The following is a 20,320-nucleotide window of genomic DNA, read 5'->3' as shown; positions in this document are numbered from 1 at the left end:
TTAGAATTCTGGTCCCTGCTCCTATACCTCCTAACAAGATATCTGTTATCCCTCGTCGCTGACGAGGGAGGGGATGTTCTGGTTGTAAGGATTTGAACCATGCTTTAAAGAGGGGGGAGCTATAGTGTGCACATTCTGGCCGACTTAGAGTTAAATTATTCCTGGTCCAGTTTATTGAAAGGTGTAGGGTTACAATTAATGGCGCCACTTGTGCCTCTATGGGAGGCTGCATCTTAAGCAAATGAGGACAGGGTATTTTTATGGGTTGTGGACCATTTAAAAACAGTACTGTTGTACTTCCTACTAATTTGGTTTTATTCACCCATACTGTTATTGTCCGGGTCTCTAGGGGTCCTGGTTTAAAGGGTGGGAATGTATGGTATCCAGGGAGGACGGGGTGACAATGATGATTGTGATCTACTATAGGCTGGGTAGGTGAGCTAACCTCAAATATACAATCATGGTCATAAGGTGTGATATTTACCCAGACATGTAATGTAAGTAGTTCAAAGGGTCCATGTAATCTATGGTTAGATATTGGTACAATTTGGATCTGGTTTCCAGTGGTAAAATTGAACCACTGGATCCCCCAATGCGCATTGGATGTCCCCAAAATGAATAATTGTGTCAGGAATCCCCAAAATAATAACATTTTTGCTTCCAGCGGAGTTCTCCTGTAAACGCTTGTGCAGTTTGTGAGAAGGAAATAAAATTGTTGATTAGTTTGTAATACCAGTTTTCCGGTTGGAGGTAATCAGCTGAAGCTCTCTAGATTCCTTATAAGGGATTCGATGCCAGTGATACCTACAAAGGGATGAAGCACATGCTATTAAGAAAACAATTTTATCTGGGATACATGGACCCATTTAAGTTTACCATCTTTCTCAATGCGATATACCAGAGGACTGAGACGGTTAACTATGGAATATGGACCCACCCATTTAGATTCTAAGGTGTGATCCTTCTTACCCCATTTTAAATACATTACTTGATCTCCAACTTCCCATAAAGAGGGTTCCTTGGTTCTTTGTTTTTGCATTTTCTCATTCATATGTTCAATAGCCTGATTGATCCTGTACTGCAATGTGGTTTTATCCTCTTGTAATTGTTTTACCCATTGGAAATAATTATTCTGGTTGGCTATAGGATGATCCTCTGGGTGTATGGTAAAATGTTCAGGATTAACCATTAACTTCATTGGTTGACCAAAAATAATTTGGTATGGCTGGATCTTAGTTCTCAGCCTGTCACTACTGCGAATGGCAGCTAAGATTAGAGGTAGTTTCTCAGGCCAGTCCTTACCAGTATGGTTTACTACTTTTTGCAGTGCTTCTTTAATTGTGCGATTCATCCTTTCCACCTGGCCAGAGGACTGGGATCGGTAGGGAATGTGAAATTTCTGGGTGATCCCTAGGGCTTGTAACAACATTGTGAAAATTTGTCCCACAAATGCACTTCCATTATTTGAGTCTATGACCTCAGGGGTTTCGTATCTGTACACCACTTCAGTGAAGAGCTTTTTAGCTGCAGTTCTAGCACTGTTATCCCTAGTGGGGAATGCTTCCACCCATCCTGAAAATGAATTTATAATAACCAGCAAATATTGGAATCCTTCTTTACTTCTAGGCAACTTATCAATAAAATCCATCTGTATTCTGTGCCATGGTCCCAACCGTCTCTGGTGCATCATTGGTTGCCAGTGCGGGGGACGGGCTTTGTTTTTTGCACAGCGCACACAATTTTGCACCCACGTTTTTACATCATCCTTCACCCCTTCCCAGTCTGCTACCTGCTTTAGCCTCCTTAAGGTCCCTTCTGTCCCCTCACGCATGAACTGATGTGCCACGTTGATTAGCTCCTGCCGTTCCGTCTTTCCCGGAGTCCGGCTGCAATGATTATTCACATCGCTAGATGGCAGCAGAGTGTCAGAAATGAGCTTGCTCGCGGGGCTCTGACTTCTAGTTACAGCCGCCGGGTTCTGCTGCCGGGCGATAGCATCGGCTGGGCTGTTCCACATGGCTTCAGCGCTGAGCTCTTTGCTGTGCGCTTTAACATGCCGGACTTTTAACTGATTGGGGTTTCTTGTCACCCAAGCATGGATCCATTTCCATTTGTCTAGTTACAGCCGCCAGGTTCTGCTGCCGGGCGATGGCATCGGCTGGGCTGTTCCACATGGCTTCAGCGCTGAGCTCTTTGCTGTGCGCTTTAACATGCCGGACTTTTAACTGATTGGGGTTTCTTGTCATCCAAGCACGGATCCATTTCCATTTGTCTAGTTACAGCCGCCAGGTTCTGCTGCCGGGCGATGGCATCGGCTCGGCTGTTCCACATGGCTTCACCGCTGAGCTCTTTGCTGTGCGCTTTAACATGCCGGGTTTTTAACTGATTGGGGTTTCTTGTCACCCAAGCATGGATCCATTTCCATTTGTCTAGGTAGGCTATCTCCTTCCCATCTGCTCCCTGCCAATTTTTCCGTTGCCAGTCAAACATCCAATACTGTCTGCCTTTCACGCAAAAATCACTGTCTCCATAGATATAGATTGGGCTGGGAGAGGTTTCATATAACTTTAACACTTGATACATGGCATGGAGCTCCGCATGTTGTGCTGAGCCATGATTCAAATACCCTTGAATCACTTCCTCCTCTAAGTTTATAGCAGCATACTTAATATACCGTTTCCCTTTCAGTACTACCGAGCTGGCATCAGTAAACCAGATATGCTTCTCCTGCCCTGTTGTGTCTAAGTCCCTTAAGGGGGGTGCCTCTACCAGTGCAATTCTCTGTTCTAAAGTAATCTCGGGACATTCATGCTTAGTCCCTTTTTCAATTAAAGCATGAGTCAATAAATCGGGTTTAGATACTGTTTCGGTAAGGACCCCTCTATTGACCAGGACGAGGGTCCATTGAGCCATGCGTGTATTGGAGACCTTACTCCCGATCAATTTGCCAGATAAGATATATTTGAGAGGAGTATGAGTACTTTGAATTGTAACAGGTGCTGTGCTCGTGAGAGGTTCAAAAGACTCGATTGCCCAAACGGCTGCTAAACATTCACGCTCACAAGGGTCAAAATTCAGCTCAGCACCTTGAAGTTTTTTAGAATCGTATGCTACAGGCACTAGTTTGCCTTCCTCATTGTTTTGTAAGAGAGTAGCTGCCAATGCAACCTCATTTGCAGCTAGTCTGATAACGAAGGGTTTTGATTCATTAGGGAAGCGTAAAGCCGGGGCTGAGACAGCCTTTCGTTTTAAGGTATTTAAGGCGGATTCTTGTTCTGGTCCCCATTCCCATTGTGTCTTTTTCTTTAATAACTTCCATAAGGGAAGTGTGATCTCTGCATATTTATGGATATGTGGCCGTAGGAAATTGAACCCACCCAGCAGAACTCGTAAAGAGTGCACATCTGTAGGGGCGGCCATATCCAGTAATGCTTTCACCTTGCGCTGATCCACTTGCCTCCCCTCCTTCCCAATCACTATACCTAAGTAAGTGACCTGTGGTTGCACCAATTGTGCTTTTTCTAAATTAACCTTAAACCCTGTTTCTTGGATTAATGCCAAAACATTTTTAGTAAGTTTTTGTACTTGTTCCCTGGTGTCCCCAAAAATCAGAATATCATCAACATAGGAGAAGACAAATGATCTTTCCTGCTGGTTCAGACTATCCAACATATCTACCACGTCTGTGTGCAATAGTGGGGGAATCTTGAAAACCCTGTGGTAGTCGGCAAAACGTAAATTGTTGGTGGTTTATGGTGAATGCAAACCTATCCTGGGATTCTGGGTGTAGGGGTATAGCAAAAAAGCAATTAGCCAAATCGATCACTGAGAAGTATTTGGAGGTGGCTTGTACTTTCTGTATAACCTGTGTCATGTCTGCTACAGTTGGGGCCATGGGTACAGACCCTTTATTAATTCTCCTATAGTCTATAGTTAACCGCCAGGACTTTCCGTCTGCCTTTAGAACTGGCCATACGGGAGAGTTAAAAGGAGAGTTAGTTTTTCTTATAACTCCCTGTTGTTCCAAGTCCTGCACAGTCGGTATCAGTTGGACTTCTGCTTCCTTTGGGTAGGGGTATTGTTTTTGAGGGGGTACCAGTTCACCTATGATCTTAACACAGGCATTGATCTTTCCACAGTCTGTTTTACTTTGAGTCCAGACCGTGGGGAATTTTGAGCGCCACTCCTCGGCTTGCAGCAACGAGTTTACCTCCCCCTTTGGTTACAATGAGATCCTGCTTTTCCTGGTGAGAGCAGTTGGAGGGGATTTCTAATTTCCATAATATGCCTCCAGGTAAATCGATTATTATGTTGTTTTGATACAGCCAATCTGCTCCTAAAATAATTTCGTCAGTCATGCAGGGGTCTGGATTAAATTCCCTTTTGTTTTAAACCCTTGTATTGAGAATGGGACCTGTGCCCATTCCCAGCCTGTGCTTGGCTTTCCCTGAAAAGATTTTAAAGTGACTTGTTTTACTCTCTCCCCTGCCTGTGGAGTGGTTTTAATTAAAGAGACAGCAGCCCCAGTATCAATCAAAGCTAGTGCAGGAGCGCGATTTTCCTGCTGGACATAAATATGCGGTCTCCCTCCAGAGTCCCAGAACATTTTACCGATGAGCCCCCATTGCTGCGCTCCTGTATTATGTGGGGTGCTCATGTCCAGCAGGCCCCCCTAGTCCCGGTTGCTCGGGGGGGCACTTGTAGCTATGCTAGTTACACACTCCTGATTCGCTTGTGCTTGTAGGGCTTCTTGGACTAGAGCTCGAGTTGGGGTTTTGTCCCAGTGCTCCCAACTACCTCCCTGTCGCATTACTGCCCGCCAGGCCAATCGGCGGATCGTGGAGTCATAAGTATTCTGTCCCTCACCTTCAGCTCTTTGGAAATTATCATTTTTTTCAGAAGGGCGGGGGTTTGAGCATGAATAATGTCCCCGTGGCTTATGATTTCCCCGTCCGCCGTAGCGACCTCGGGAGCCCCCTATTCCCATATTACCACTCTCATTGGAGTAAGTTATTTGCTCAAGCACGGCCACAAAGGGAGCCCTTTCTTTTTTTATTTGGAGTGCGGGGCCAGAATGAGTGGTGATTTGTTTGATCAGATCTCGGAGCTCAGTCATGCTCGCGGGCTGGTTAGGTGCCCAAACACTGAGCTTATTGGCATAGTAAGGGAGAAGAGTCACAGCACAGTCCCTCAGGGCATCTGTGCCGTATGCTACAGTGTCAGGGTTATTTGCAGGGGCTCCTTGGGCATCTTCAGGGCGGGTGATGCCTGCCATGACCTGCATAAGTCCCCAGCGGGATAGGTACCCTTTGGGGTCTTCATTAGGTCCCTGCATTATGCTAGCCGCCTGTATCATTAGATGTCGGCGACCCATTTGTTCCCCTAGGCTTGCAAACAGGGGTAGGAAAGTATTGTTCTCCCTGTTTTCCCTTATCACCCGATCAATGACTCCCTGTAATTCGGGTGCTGCACAGGCGGTCATGAGGCGTTTAAGCTCAGGGACTGTTAAATCTTCTCTGCCTGCCAATTGCAGCACACGCAGAGTCCATTTTGAAAATTTTTCCCGGTTAAGGGGTCCAAGCATTTTTGCCATGGCTTGGAGATCAGCTGCTGATACGGGGACGGTTGCAGTAGCTGTGCTAGTCCCTGCATCTGTGTCTGTTCTTGTTACAGTAATTCTGTTAATGGCTGCAACCGGCCCCTGGGGCTCAGGATTGCTGCTCCGTATCTCTCTTTCCCACACCTCGCTAGATTCCCTCGGGGCATCTTCCCAGTCAGGGACGTCCACTCTGGGGATCAAAGTCCTGCTCTCCTGCCGTTACCGCTGCTATCTGGCGGTTTGCGAATCCCAGCCTTTGTTTAAGGTGCTGGATAAGGGACTCGCATCGGCTGTGATTAGCGGGGAGAGCTTTACTTTGTTCTATGGTTAACCTCTTTACCATGTCTTGCAATATTTGATTCTCTTTTTTTATTTTTTCCTTTTCCCCGACCTGTTCTTCTAACTTCTTTTCTCTTTGTTTGCCTTCCCTGAGTGCCTCCCGGAGAGGGTCTAACTGGCTTTGCACCCCTGTCGCTACCACTTTCCATCTGTCTGCCTCTTTTTCCATATGAGTGAGTTTTTCATGCAGGGAGGCATTCTCCTCCTGGCAGGATGCCAAGCGGGAGTATAAATCCCTGCATGTGTCCCACAAAAGCCAGATTGCTGCTGAATCCCTTTTAGTTGGAGTAGGCCTGTACAGGATTATATACCTTGCCAGCCTATCCTCCAAATCTGAAATAGTACACACATCTCCCAGCCCCCCTTCCATCCACGGGCTGTGTCCAAACCTCTGTAGTACTTGTTTAAAGGGTGTGGGCTCTTGGACAAAAGACAGCGTTCCCTGTTTTTCTCTAAAGATGTCTTTAGACTGTGTCTTCCTAAACATTTTCCCTAACAAGTGTGCCATAGCCAAGTACAACACAGGAAACTGAGCTGATAAATATCAGAATACTAGAACCTCCAATTCCTAAAGGAGTGACTTACAAATAACAATTTTCCCTTTTCAACTCCTGGAGGAACAACTTAACCCTCTCTGGGCCAGAGGAAGAGACACCAAGTCTCCCTCTGTATTACTCGGTCTGCTATCACCGAGGGTTCATACACCAATTATACAAATCCTTCCCAGGATCAGATCCTTCCCCGGATCAGAGTGAGAAACGCTAAGTTCTCCTCTTTAGCTCAGTCTCGCTATGGCTGAGGGTGTATGTACCTCTACACCACAATTTAAACCTAAACTCCTATATCCTTTAGAGTTTGGTTAATTAACTGAAAGTTTACACTTTTTTTTCCCTAGTGCCAGGCTTGCTAAAGCTGGCGGTGTGCACACGAGTTTTATAATAACTGTGGATTCTATGCTTGCTCCCCCTTTCGCATTCTCCACCAATAATGTTGTCCCACAAACTTACACAGGATCATTTTAGGGGTTAAGACAAAGATGCCACATTTATTATTAATCCGTAACTATTAGCAAATACCTTAATGCTTATACACATACACTCACACACACACACACACACCAAGATGTTCTGCAGCTGCTGGATAGTTACCAGTCCTGATTGCAGTTTGAGTTCGCAGCTTGGGATCGGAGCTCGTGGCAGCTAACTGGCCAGGAAAGCTGAGCACGAGGAGGAGCCGGGTCTCTGTCGGGCGCGCACCGATGCTCCTTGATGTTGGTAGCAGAACGTTACCCAAAGTCTCTCATCTCACCCTTCCCTTTTTATAGGAGTTTAGTTTGGATTCAAAGTTCCTAGGTCTCGCTGTGTCACGCCGCCTCTGGGTTTGCTTGATCACCCGTCAATTGCAGGTGTGACTGTCAGCCTGGGACCTGGCTTTGATCTTCCTTCTGTTGTTTCTTTTTAGGGTGGATGCTTCTTGCTTGAGTTAGGGCTGTTGTCTAGTTCTTCAGCCGTTGGTATTTGAACTTTATCTCATCAGGACGGGCTGGTGCTGGAGGTTGATTCTATCACCCATGCATACCTCATTCACACATCTCAACTAGACTAATAAAATTACAGCATGGCTTGCAAAAATGGGGGCTGCAGCACAAGCCTTCTACAAAATGGAGTCATCATTTTAAAATGGGTTTTGAGTTACAATATTGCACAGAAGTTACAATGTTACAATGTAGGCAAAATGGCAAGTGTAATGAAATGGTGAACAGAAGTTACAATGGTACAGTGACTAACTAAAAACAATTTCATTCACATTGGTTCTACACTCTAACCCTCTGCCCCCAGCCCTCTGAGTCCTGGCTGCCAGCCCCGCACAGCCCACTGCTGGTCTGGGGTTCTGGCTGATGGACCCTTGCCAGCCGGGGTCCCGGCCACAGGCCCCACTCAGCCCACTGCTAGCCTAGATGAACAGAACCCCAGACCAGCAGCGGGCTGAGCGGGCCGGCAGCATAAGATCAACATTTTAATTTCATTTTAAATGAAGCTTCTTAAACATTTTGAAAACCTTGTTTATTTTACAATACAACACTAGTTTAGTTATATAATATATAGAATTATAGAGAGAGACCTTCTAAAAAACGTTAACATGTATTACCAGCACGCAAAACCTTAAATTAGACTGAATAACTGAAGACTCGGCACACCGCTTCTGAAATGTTGCCGACCCCTGAGCTAATGTTACTTAGGGTTCACTTGACTATGTTCAACCTGAAATCAAAACCTAATAAACACAGAATAAAAACTTAGGGAAACTGAGCTTAGCCTAGTTCCCTTGAAACTTAAAGTTTAAGAGCAAGTACAGCCTACTGATAGTAGATAGAGAGAGAGTGGAGGAAGTAAGTCAGAATGATAGAGTGAAGTGCTCTAGCAGGGTGGGTTACCTCTTTCATAGGGTATAAGTGCCGGTAATCCTTCCTCCTATGCCCAAATTTCATTCCTCACCCACAAAACATTAGGGTACGCTTACTTCATAGGCTAGTATGTTTGTGCATGTTGATGACGTGTACATATGCACATAAGTTCCCTTGTGGTGTACCTGTTAAATCTGTAGGTACAACACTGAAAAAACCTCTATGCCACTCTGCATTGTCGATTGGTCTAGGTAAAGGTCTTGGACAGGCATGGGTACTTATCTATTTAAGTAACATGATAAAGGTCGATTTTCCTCTCTGAGTAAAAGGTCACAATATAGATATGCTAACTTTGCCTTAGCTTAACATACAGGATATGGCCTGTAGGTTCTCGTAAGTCATGTGTCTCAGTCCCCTAATCATTTTTATTGCCCTCTGCTGGACTCTCTCCAGTTTGTCCACATCCCTTCTCATGTGGGTCCCAACCCCAAAAGTACTCACATTTCACCCCATTGGCCCCAAAATGCCAGCTTTTAATATGTAAATAGGGTGCTGCCATGGTCAAGTCACTCCCGAGCTCTCCAGTGGATCCTGCTGGTGGAGAACAAGGTGAAAATTAGCCAGGATGTCACTCAGTCAAATCCCTGTGCTCCCCGCAGGTGGTATCGGAAGGCTCCAAGATGGCTCACTTCCCTTTCTCTCATCAGCTTCAGGCCCCAGGGTTACAAATGCACAAACCAGTTGGGATTCTCCCCTGGCCTCAGGGTGTGGGGCTGCTCTGAGGGGATGGACTTGCACACTTGGGATATTAGTGCAAAGATACAATTTCAATTTCTCTTAGAGAAATTGGAGGGCAATTTATATTTGGTAAAAATCTTATTTAGTGAAAGGAAAGCTGCAGTGACAGCCTGGTTACTGGGGTGCAAAACACCTTCCTCCTGGGAGAAACAAGAAGTTAGAATTAGAAATTTACATAGTTTGTTCCAGTGTTGGTACAGGTTTAATTTTGCTTCTGTGTAGGTTTGTTTCAGGCTGTGACCGTTTTGGTTTATTGGGTTGTTTTGGTTTTTTTAGTTGGAATGGAGCTTTTAATTGACATTTGCTGGATTCGAATGGCTGACCTGCAACACCAGTTTTGACATAGTTCTGCATATTTTATACAGATTTGACCAGTATTCAAGGATTCAATTCCTTTATAGGAGGTTTTAGTGGTCATGCTTATTATTTGATGTTATTTTATCATTCTGCTGTAGCACACCTTTTTGATAAAATGTTGAAATTATTAATTTACAGCATTTGTTAGTTTTTATTTTTACAAACAAAGTTTTTCTTAATGTTTGGGTTTTAATTAAGCCTTGTTTTTGGTTTCAATTTTTCATTTAGGTTTTGGTTACTGATGGGATCTTTAAGAGAACTTTGGATTCAGTACTAAAATTTGGACAGATTTAGAATATTTAAAGTAAACCCTGTTTACTATTTTATTTTAATAAAGTTTGTATTGCTGTAAACCCTAGCCTGGGGGAGAGGAGATGAGCCTGGCCTTTAACTGAGAAGGAGCAGAGGCATGGCCCCCATGAAGGGTGGGGCCAGGTGATGGGGGGCACAGCCCCCCAATTTTTTTGTCTAGCCCATCTCAGTCCCCCACTAAAGGAGAAGAGTCTGATGCCACCCCTGCTGGTCACTGGGTGTCACTGCTGCTCCATGGGAAACATGCTCTGTGCCTTACCCAGATTGGTGGGAAACACACTCTGTGCCTTACCGTGACTGGTCCGTGGGTGTCACTGCTCGTAGAGGGCAGACACATGCTGTGCATTACGCCACCTGACCAGTGGGTGTCACTGCTGTATCAAGGGAAACACCTTCTGTGCATTACCCTGAATGACCACGAGGTGTCACTGCTGCTCCAAGGGAAACATGCTCTGTGTGTTACCCTGATTGGCCACTGGGTGTCACTGCTGCTCCAAGGGAGACATAAGAGCGGCCAGACTGGTTCAGACGCAAAGTCCATCTAGCCCAGTATCCTCCTGTCTTCTGACAGTGGCCAGTGCCAGGTGCCCCAGAGGGAATGAACAGAGCAGGGAATCATCAAGTGATCCATCCCCTGTTGCCCATTCCCAGCTTCTGGCAAACAGAGGCTACAGGCACCATCCCTGCCCACCCTGGCTAATAGCCCTTGATGGATCTATCCACCATAAACTTATCTAGTTCTTTTTTGAACCCTGTTATAGTCTTGGCCTTCACAACATGCTCTTGCAAGGAGTTCCACAGGTTAACTATGCAACTGCCCTGAGTTTACCCCCCCTCCCCTGGCCAGGTTGTATATGGAAAAGAGGATGAGGATGAGGAGAGCCATGATGTGTCTGTCACTGGCTGGTGCCTCAGTTTCCTCTAGGCAGCAGTGCTGCAGGCTCCTTTGGTCTGTGCCCATGCAACTGTGTCTGGGGAAGGGGGAGTAGAGGCTCATGCTTCCCAGCCCCACGCCCTATCCCCAGCAGCTGGGGAATCCAGGCCAAATTTAACCCTGGTAGCTGGGCCGGGATTAGCCTGGGCTGGGGTAGGGCTGGGGAGGAATTGGGAGGGAGACAGACGCACCTGCTGTGAGGGAAGATCCTCCCATTCCCTGCCAACCCCCTTCACTCCTTGCAGCATAGCACCCCCTAGCATTTCTTTCTCTGTCATGGGAGCTGTCTGCTGCCTGCTTCTCCCTTAGCATCGTCTCTCCCCATCCTGGGGCACTGGCATTGCCCAGCCTGTGCAAACAGGCAGGCCCTGGTGTGCCCCATGGCACTGCCCTGCAATTGTGGGGGCAGCTGTTGGATGGAGCCATATCGAAATATGGGGAGTGGGCAAGGCTGGGGACCAGGACTCCTGGGTTCTCCCCTCAAATGTGGGAGGGGAGTGGAGGTTAGGGATTAGAGTGGGGGAGGGGCAGGGCTGGGATCCAGGGCTACTGCTTTTTCTGGTTTTCTCCACCTCCTGCAGCTGCCTCGGTCCTTTCAGTGCGTTTCTTGTTCCAAATTCATTTGCTGACTTGTGTAACTCACCCCAGAGGTGGCTGCATCTCAGTGTTGGGTGAGGCACCCTTGGCTGCATCACCTCCTAACCGTGTCTCTCTCCCCCTTCGGGTGACCCTGCAGCACTCAGCAAACATCCACAAGATCATGGGGCACTTTGAGCACTGGGCAGGCAGGGGCCAGGCACCCAGCCCTCCCTCCAGAGAATGGGACCCAGCACCCCTACTTTTTACAGGGATTAAAAAGGGGCAAAGGGGGTAAATCAGAGGAGGGGGTGGCCAGGGTCTGAGCAGGGGGTGGAAATTGACTGGTCGGGGGGTCAAGCAGCTGGAGGCAGAGTTAGGAGAGGGACTGAAGGGCAAAGTCAGGGAGGGGGGAAGGAGCCGGAGTTAAGCCCAGAGGGAGGCGCTGCCAGAGGGTTAAACCCCGGCACAGGCAGGGGCAGAGGGGTAACAGTTATCCCGGTGGGCTGAGACTCCAGTGTTTGCAAACATGGGTGGCGGGAGCAGAGGGCTTTTTTATTTCCCCTCTCACAGGCAGCACCTCTCAGCATGGGCTTCCCAGGGCTGGGCTCTTAAAGGCACAGGCATCCCACTGCCTAGACACTGCAGCTCCTCTCTGATGTAACCTACTGAGGTGCTGCAGTAGGAGACTCAATTCAGTGAAACTGGGCATTCCCTATACGCCCCCCAGCCAGGGGGCTGTGCACCCCCTTCCCCGAATTTCCCCAACACCCCCTCCCTCAGTGGTCAGGTAGTTACATGCAGCGCTGCCAATGTTGTCATTGGTTGCAAATTTGAATGGAAATTGAAACGTTAACACACACTTTAAAAGCAGATACAACGTATGAAAACTACTTGTACCTGAGAAAGTAAAATAGGTTTGGAAAGTCTGGACAAAGCCGGGTTTCCTCACCCAGCTGTTGTGTTTGCTGACAATGTTGGTGCATTGGCTTCGGCAGTGTTGGCCAACCTTAGAATTTCAAATGATGATTTGTAAGCGAGGTGTGAATGAGCTCTCCCCTGACAGCTACTGATGACCAGGGTTGGGAGGAGGCTTTGGGACCAGACTGTATTTACATGAACTCACCTACTCTGCTGAGGTATCCAGCGGACAGAGCTGGGCTGCCTCTGCTCTAGGTGCCCGGAGGAGGGAAGGTGTGTGGGGCTCCAGCCTGGGACTCTTCCTCCCTCCTGCCAAGGCCTGACTATTAATCCCAGCCCTGGCACTCCTTTCTTCAAGCGCCATGTGGGCCAGAGGAAAAGTGTGATAGGAAGCACAAGGGCCAAGCTTGTGAACATCAGGTGCAGCAGCAAGAATCCCAACCATCAGGGTAGCAAGTTCTAGAGCCCTAACCCATTGTGGCCATCCCAGCCAAAGACCTGGCTCTAGGAGGTGTGAGTCACCCAGCAGGAGGGGAAAGATTCACTCTTACACAGCTGGAGACAGGGAAGTTGTGTTCTGGGTCTTTACCACAACTTTAAGCCAACACAAGGTCCCACTGAGATTTGAACTCAGATTACAGGATTCAGAGTCCTGAGTGCTGCCCATTACACCATGGGACCAGCTTAGGCTGCAGGCTCTGCACATTTGTGACCCTCATGGGGCTGGCTTGTGTAAGGGGGCTCTTGGCCCTTTACTAAAACTTAGTGTTGGGGGGGGCGGGGGTTGGTTGGCTAGTTCCCAGCACCAATAGAAGGGGGAAGGATCAATGGGAAATCAGGACCCTGAGACTGACAGTCCCCAGGGACAATGGGGAGAGGCCAAAGCTCCAAGTTAGCTGCACTGACAGGCCAGGCAGTGTAATGAGGGAGTCACCAGGCCAGGGGGTCCCATCCTCCATGTGAGCTGGAACTGCCTGGGCGAGAGTGGGGCAGAGCTAAGGAGAGAGCAGGAGCCTGAGAAGAGCCGAGGAGCAGAGCTGCGCAGGTGTAGTGCCAGAAACTGCTGCATGTAGGAATTTGCAACCTGTAGCAGTTACTGATACCTGAGGTTGTTCTTATTTGCTGACTTGCCCTAATTGACTAAAACTTGACAGTGGTTTCTCTAGCAAAGGCCAGTCCCTGGCCCCTTGGTCCAGACATCCTCCTTCATATCAGGCTAGCGTGACCAGATGTCAAAGATGAAATATCAGGATGCAGGGGGCGGAACAAAAAAATAAGCCGGAGGGCCCCCCCTCCCGCTGCCAAGCGGCAGTGGCACAGCCCCATCTCCAACCAGCTCTCGGCTCCAACCCCCACTACACTCCCAGCTCCCCCATCCCCTCACTCCTGGGCCCAGCCTGGGTTCCGAGCTCTGCAGCCGAGCCATGATCTGGGCCCCTCCTGCAGCTCCCGGGCAAGGGATGAACCAGGCAGCTCCCGACAGAAGCGTGTCTGCCCCACGTGTGTCTCCGCCCCCCGCCCACCTGGGCCCTGCCTGCTCCGCGCTGCCCCCAGCCCCAGTGCGCTGCCCTGCAGGCTGCAGGGCTGGAGCAGCCTCCGTGCTGTGCTCCCGGCCATGGCCATGGCCCATGTGCAAACCTGGGAGGGAGGATGAATGCTGTGTGCTTGGGGAAGAGGTGTGGCCAGGTTGAGGATTTGGGGAGGGATTTAATGGGGCAGTGAGGGGGAGGGGCTGGGGGCGGGCCAGGGCCAGGATTTGGGGAGGGATCCAATGGGGGAAGGAGGGGGCGGAGTCGAGGTGAGTGGAGGCAAGTGTCCCTCCGGACTCTGCCTGTGTGTCAGAGCAGAGGGCAAAATTATTTGTTTGTCCAGTGTCCCAACCAAACATCGGTCGGGACGTGGGACAAACAAGCAAATATCGGGACAGTCCTGATAAAATCGGGACATCTGGTTACCCTACATCAGGCTTCAAGTTGAGAATCATTTCCCATTCCCGCTCTGTGGGAGGGGAGACTTTTAAACGCGCTCTCTGTGCGACTGCACATGGCTAAGCAAAGAGAACAACCCCAAATCCCCCCTGTGCTTTGGGAGCCAGGTTTGCTGTGGGAATTCTGTAGTTCAGATGACTTCACACCTGGTCATTGTGATTCTTTACCAGTTTCTCTGCCATTGGGGCAGTTTTGTGCTGATGGCTGAGTGGTTAAGGAGTTGGAGTTAAAATCCAACAGGGTTCCCCAGCACAGGTTTGAATCTTGGTCACAGCGAGGCCTGTGTTTTAGCCAGTCTCTAACCCGGGCAACATCTCTGTACAACCCCCTGAGACACTCTCAATTCTCTCCCCACCCCAAGTAAATCCTGTTCTGCTCCTTTCATAGAGATCCCTGGGACACCACCTCACACTGTGTCCCTGAGGTGTCAGGCAAACTCTCAGCACCTGAAGCCGCTGGCACTCACCTGGTGCCCCATAGATCAGCCATAGCCCTGGTTCTGCTCCTCTCTCTAGAGTGCTAAGGAAGCCAAGTCAGCGACTCCATGGGAGCTATGGGGCTGCAGAACCAACAGAGGAAAAATAGGTGCTCAGCACCCACTGGCAGCCAGCTCCTCCCCCACCCACTACAGGCCTTGCTGACAAGCTCCTCCTCTTCCCCTTCAGTGCCTCTCACTTGCCAGTGATCAGCTGTTCAGTGGCGTGTAGGAGGCGCTGGGTGGGGAGGGGGAGGAGCAGGGATGGGAAGAGGTGGGGGTGGGAGAGGAATGGGGCAGGAAGGTGCAGGAAGGGAAGAAATGGGACAGGGGTGGGGGCTTGGGAGAAGGGGTGGCGTGGGGGCAGGGCCTGGGGAGGAAAGGGGGGATTTATCCCAGACCCCTCTAGGGCCGGCCCTGAAGGGAAGCACTGACTATCACAGTGACAATACAACTGACCAGCATTGCGGGGGAGACTGAGGGAGATCCGCACTCACCAGGTCTCTTCTCTCCCCCAAGGTGAGCCAGACACTGCTCTCTCCTGACTCTCACTCTAGCAGCTGGACACTAAGGAGCCATTTCCCCACAGGAAGTGCATTGAGTGCCCCTGTGGTGCTGGGGGGTGGGGCTGGCGCTGCTGCTGGCTGTGGGGCTGGCAGGGGGGTTGATGTCTGCACAGACTCTCAGCTGCCAGGCCGGAGGGGGCACTTGGGACCTTACCAGACTGGCTCAGTGAAGACGGGGGGTTGACAGAGCAATACAGACGCTCTCCAGAGCACGGAGCAGCATCCGCCCATGCAGCCAGGCAATGAGCATTTCCCACAGCCTGGAGCCGAGGGGGAGGCAGCAGCTGCTGTTCCAGCTCCTCGGGGACAGGCCCTGTCAGCCAACAGACACTTCTTACTCACCACAGCTAAAGGTGCCCGGTTCCTCCGGTGGGGGTGTGAAGCAGCCGTTTGTTTTCCTCTCCTTTTTGTGTGCAACTGCTGACAAAAACATCCCAGACAGAGAAGCAACAGGCCAAAATGCTGTCATGCAGCTGCCAAAGTAGCTCAGTTGGGAGAGCATTAGACTGAAGATCTAAAGGTCCCTGGTTCAATCCCAGGCTTTGGCAGGCCCTTTCATTCCTCTTTGTGCAGGGGTGGCTTGTTTTCTGGGAGCACAGCAGTGCCTGCACCCAAGCTAAGTTACTGATCTTGGGCTCTGCAGTAGGAAAACATTGAATGGGCTTCTGCCCCTAGTTGGCCCACCTGACCTTTAATAATGAGAACTGTCTTTCCCAACATGGTAGGAAGAAAGTGAGGCAGGGCAGCCCTCAGGAATGGTGCCAGAGGGCTGCTAGGCAGGGATTGGGGATGGAAGCTCCTCTGTGCAGCTGAGCCAGGGCAGTACCAGGGAAGGGGCATCTGTAAAAGTGACCCCACACACCTCTCCTCCTCTGGGCACCTAGAGCAGAGGCAGCTGGTGCTGACAGCTCCAAGGGAAGGCTTAAAAGCCACAGAGCAACTGAGGTCAGGGCTAGAGGAGGGCAGGACCATGCCTATGTGTGGCCTTCAGACAGGCACAAAAACACCCAGCCAGCCTTCTCCCTGCCATGCTGAACACCCACTGAAGGTCACCAGCACACGGGGCAGCTGCTGATGCTCTGTGGCCAACATCACAAGATGGTAGGAAGGCAGGGCCAGACTCCATGGTGGGGCCTCTGACTGGTCCCACTCAAGGTGCTCACTTTTGCAGTGGGGCAGGAGATTTTACCCCAAGAGGCTTTTTCCCAGCTGGTGAGAAGCAGAGAAACATCCAGGCTTCGAAAGTGCTATATAGCAACCCCCTCAAGCACAGGGACTGGCGCACATTTGGAAGAGGGAAACTGCTCTACACACTAGCCCGGGCAGCCGCCCATTTTCTTTGGCAAGTCAGGAAGGGCAAAGGCTAGACTGAAGGCACCTGAGACTTCTGCCCTAGCCTTTGTGACACCCAACCCCCAACTCCTTCCCGGGGCTCTAGCTGAAGGCAGAGCATTGGCCTGAGCAGCCAAGAAGAGGTTCTAGCCCTGAAGGAAGCAGGACTTTAAGCACGAAGGTAAAAGTGCACCAGCACAACCATGAAGGGACTTATCCCCTCAATCTTCTGATCCACACTCAGATGCCTTATCCATTAGGCCACATGGTAACACAAGAAAAACCCCTCCAAGCACTTCTTTGGAAAAGGCAGACATTGTGTTTCTCAGGTCATCTAGTGAGGGAGGCCAAGACTCTCTGGGCACAAGAAGTAGAGTTCCTAGTGACACGTGAGACTTAATTCTATGGAGCCAGGTGTGGGGCTTTGGCAGGGAGGCTCAGGCATGGGGCATTGGGGTGCAGTGGATGGACTGACTGTCTAGATGTGGAGATTTAGTCACACTGAGCCACAGGAGGGAGGAGGAGGAGGAATCCTGCTGAAAGGCAGTGGATGTGCAGAAAAAGGAGGGGTTCTGGGGACTCTTTTTGCTTCCCTTTTGCCTACCTGCTTGCTCTTGTAGTGAACGGTGAAGATGCGCTCAACGAGCCCAGGTAGCTCAGTTGGTAGAGCATCAGGCTTTTAATCTGAGGGTCCAGGATTCAAGACCCTATCTAGGCACCCAGCTCTTAAGTGGCCTTATGTGCCAGGAGCCAAATGATTCCTGGTGCTGTCCACCAGCCACATGCAGATTCCCAGAAGCTATGGCCATTTCCTGGAAAGGTTTCTTTCCTCAGGAATCAGGAGAGAGGCCACATCCACAGGAGCAGGCCTAGAACAAGCAGTCTCTGGCTGGCAGGAAGCGCTGTGGGGCCAGGTGCTGGGAAAGCTCAGAGGGGGAGCAGCAGAGATGAGGGACAGAGTACAAGTGTACAGGTAGTTCAGGTCTGGCTATTGTGGGGAACTTCCCTCATTCATACATGACTCTGGTACAAGTGGCCAGAGAAAGGATCTGAGTCCTTACCCAGAGGCCTGCCTGACCCCCCAGGAGGCTCTTTCTACTCTTATGTGTGGCAGAGTCCTCACAACCCCAACAAGGCTGGGCCCAGGAATCCTGAGGGGTTTGAGAGCAGTGGTGAGCTGGAATCGGTTCCCACCAGTTCCCAAGAACTGCTTGCTAAATTAGACCTCCGTAGAGAACTGGTTGTTAAAGGACCAGGGGATGGGCAAAGAGCTCCGGTCTGCAGGCCGGACCATCCTGTTATTCTCAGTATTCCCAGCTGGGGAGGCTGAGGTTCCCCTGTTTCCCACGAGCTGCAGTGTGACCAGCCACCGGCACCAGCTGGGCAGCTCAGCTGAGCTTCTGAGTCGTCCTGCTGCTTTGAGCTGCAGGCAAGGTAAGGGGAGGAGGCTGAAAGCTCCAGGGCTGTTGGGGGAGGCAATTTTCCCCAGCCCCTGTAGGGGCCCCTTGCCCCATGAGTATGTCTCCCCCCGCCCCAGTCCCTCCTTAAATTAGAAATATGTATAGAGAGCCGGTTGTTAAGATTTTGGCAGCTCATCACTGTTTGACCCCCAATCTTGTCATGATCAGTTGAACAGGACTACAGTGTCTCCACTCTGGGCACTTCCCTGACCCACTCCTCACTGCATGTGCTTCAAGCAAATACCATTTATTACCCATCAGTCAATGTAAAACATAAGGAAAGATGAAAGGAAAACATGTTACCCTGTTCTGTGGTGCAGGGAGATCACAACCAGCATCTCTGGAGGGTCAGGGCAGGTCACAGTCTCTCCCTCACATGTCCCAGGCCTCCTTCGCAGGCTCTGGCTGTGCTTCAGGGACACCACAGGCTGGACACTTGCTCTGGCAGTGGCCACATGCTCTAGGTGACAGGACCCTTGCTCCCAGTGTCAGCCCCCATGTAGGGGATCTCTTGATGGGTGGCATCTCCTTGCACTGGGTCTTCTGCCCAGGGTCCCTCTCACTCTCTCAAGTTGCTCACTGCACCCACCTCCAGCCCCAGTGCTGCTGCGGCTCTGCCTCCAGCAACCTGGGCTGCTCCTCTGGCTTCGCTTGCTGCAGCTCTTCTCCTAGCACAGATCTGCTCCCTGGGCAGCTTCTATGGCTCGTGTTGCTGCGGCTCGGCTCCCAGCGCAGATCTGCTCTGGTTCTCCCTGGCTGGTGCAGCTCTGCTCCCTGGCTCTTCTGGGGCTCTTGCTCTCTCCTTAGCTCCAACCCGCTCTGGCCCAGGCAGTTCCAGCTCACACAGAGGATAGGACCCCCTGGCCTGGTGACTCCCTCATTACACTGTCTGGCCTGTCAGTCTGGCTAACTTGGAGCTTTGGCCTCTCCCCATTTCCCCTGGGAACTATCAGTCTCTGGGTCCTGATTTCCCATTGGCCCTTCCTCCATCAGTTGGGACTGGGAACTAGCCAACCAAAACCCCACTAAGTTTTAGTAAGGGGCCAACAGTCCCTTACATGAGCCAGCCCCATGAGGGTCACCACTGTGCAGAGAAAACAGCTCAAGCTGGTCCCATGGTGTAATGGGCAACGCTCAGGACTCTGAGTCCTTCAATCTGAGTTCAAATATCAGTGGGACCTTATGCTGGCTTGTGGTATAGCCCTGGATTCACAGGGCTCAACTTCCTTGTTTCCAGCTGTACAAGAGCAGATCTTTTCCCTCCTGCTGGGTGACTTGCCCACTAGGGCTGGGTTTTGGGTTCTGATGGCCAAAATTGGTTGGGGCTCTAGAACTTGCTACCCTGGTTGCTGATGCCTGCAGTCCTGTGGTTTGACCTGGTGGTTGGGATTCTTGCTGCTTCACATGGGGCCCAAAAGTTTGGCCCTTGTGCTTCCTGCCACACTTTTCCTCTTGCCCACATAGTGCTTGAATAAAGGAGGGCCAGGGCCAGGCTTGATAGTCAGGGCTAGGCAGGAGGGAGGAAGAGCCCCAGGCTAGAGCCCAGCACACCTCTCCTCCTCTGGGCACCTAGAGCAGAGGTGGCTGGTGCTGACAGCTCCAAGGAAAGGCTTAAAATCTACAGAGCAACTGAGGTCATGGCCAGAGGAGGGGAGGACCATGCCTATGCGTAGCCAGCAGACAGCCACAAAGACACCCGGCCAGCCTGCTCCCTGCTATGCCAAACCCCCCTGAAGACGTGCTTAATCGCCTTGCTGATCAGGAGGAAAAGCTCTCAAAATCTGTGTGCGAGGAGAACCTCTTTTTTCCCCTCTACCTTTCATCTGTGAAAACAGCTGTGTGAAAGGTGGAAGGGATTTGGGGGCCCAGGAGGAGGTGCTTGATGTTCAGTGCCTTAGAGAAGCTGGACTTGGACATGGTGGGTGTTCAGAAAATGCACATTCATGAGTTTAGGGTAGATTGATGGGCAGAGGGTGATTGGTGGAAGGCCCATCTCTCTGGTCCTCCAGGCCAGGGAAGAATGATGGGGTTGGAGTCTTGTTCTTCACATTTGCGGTGTGAGTACAGAAGGGGCTGGAGCTCCGACCAGGGAGGGCATTACTGGTGGACTTTGTGCTCTGCAGCACTGGTTACGGCTATATTAGTGTGTATGGTCCCCAGTTAAGACATGAATGGAAAGATCAATGGAAGGAACTGGCTCCTTTCCTCTGGACTGTCTGGCGTTGGGGGGATTTGAATTGTGTCAGCCGGCCTGAGGAC

General features: G+C 50.5%; 3 non-coding genes across 3 annotated transcripts; 2 read left to right on the top strand and 1 right to left on the bottom strand.

Moving 5' to 3' along the window:
* Positions 1 to 12,849: 12,849 nt before the first annotated feature.
* TRNAQ-CUG lies at positions 12,850 to 12,921 on the bottom strand. The gene has a single exon. It is a non-coding gene; the product is annotated as a tRNA-Gln (tRNA).
* A 2,823-nt stretch (positions 12,922 to 15,744) lies between these two features.
* On the top strand, positions 15,745 to 15,817 carry TRNAF-GAA. The gene has a single exon. It is a non-coding gene; the product is annotated as a tRNA-Phe (tRNA).
* A 1,429-nt stretch (positions 15,818 to 17,246) lies between these two features.
* On the top strand, positions 17,247 to 17,319 carry TRNAK-UUU. Its single transcript has one exon. It is a non-coding gene; the product is annotated as a tRNA-Lys (tRNA).
* Positions 17,320 to 20,320: the final 3,001 nt, after the last annotated feature.

This window comes from Gopherus evgoodei, unplaced genomic scaffold, assembly GCF_007399415.2.
Source record: "Gopherus evgoodei ecotype Sinaloan lineage unplaced genomic scaffold, rGopEvg1_v1.p scaffold_379_arrow_ctg1, whole genome shotgun sequence".
Lineage (NCBI taxonomy): Eukaryota > Metazoa > Chordata > Testudines > Testudinidae > Gopherus > Gopherus evgoodei.
This window is presented reverse-complemented; position numbering and strand designations above follow the sequence as displayed.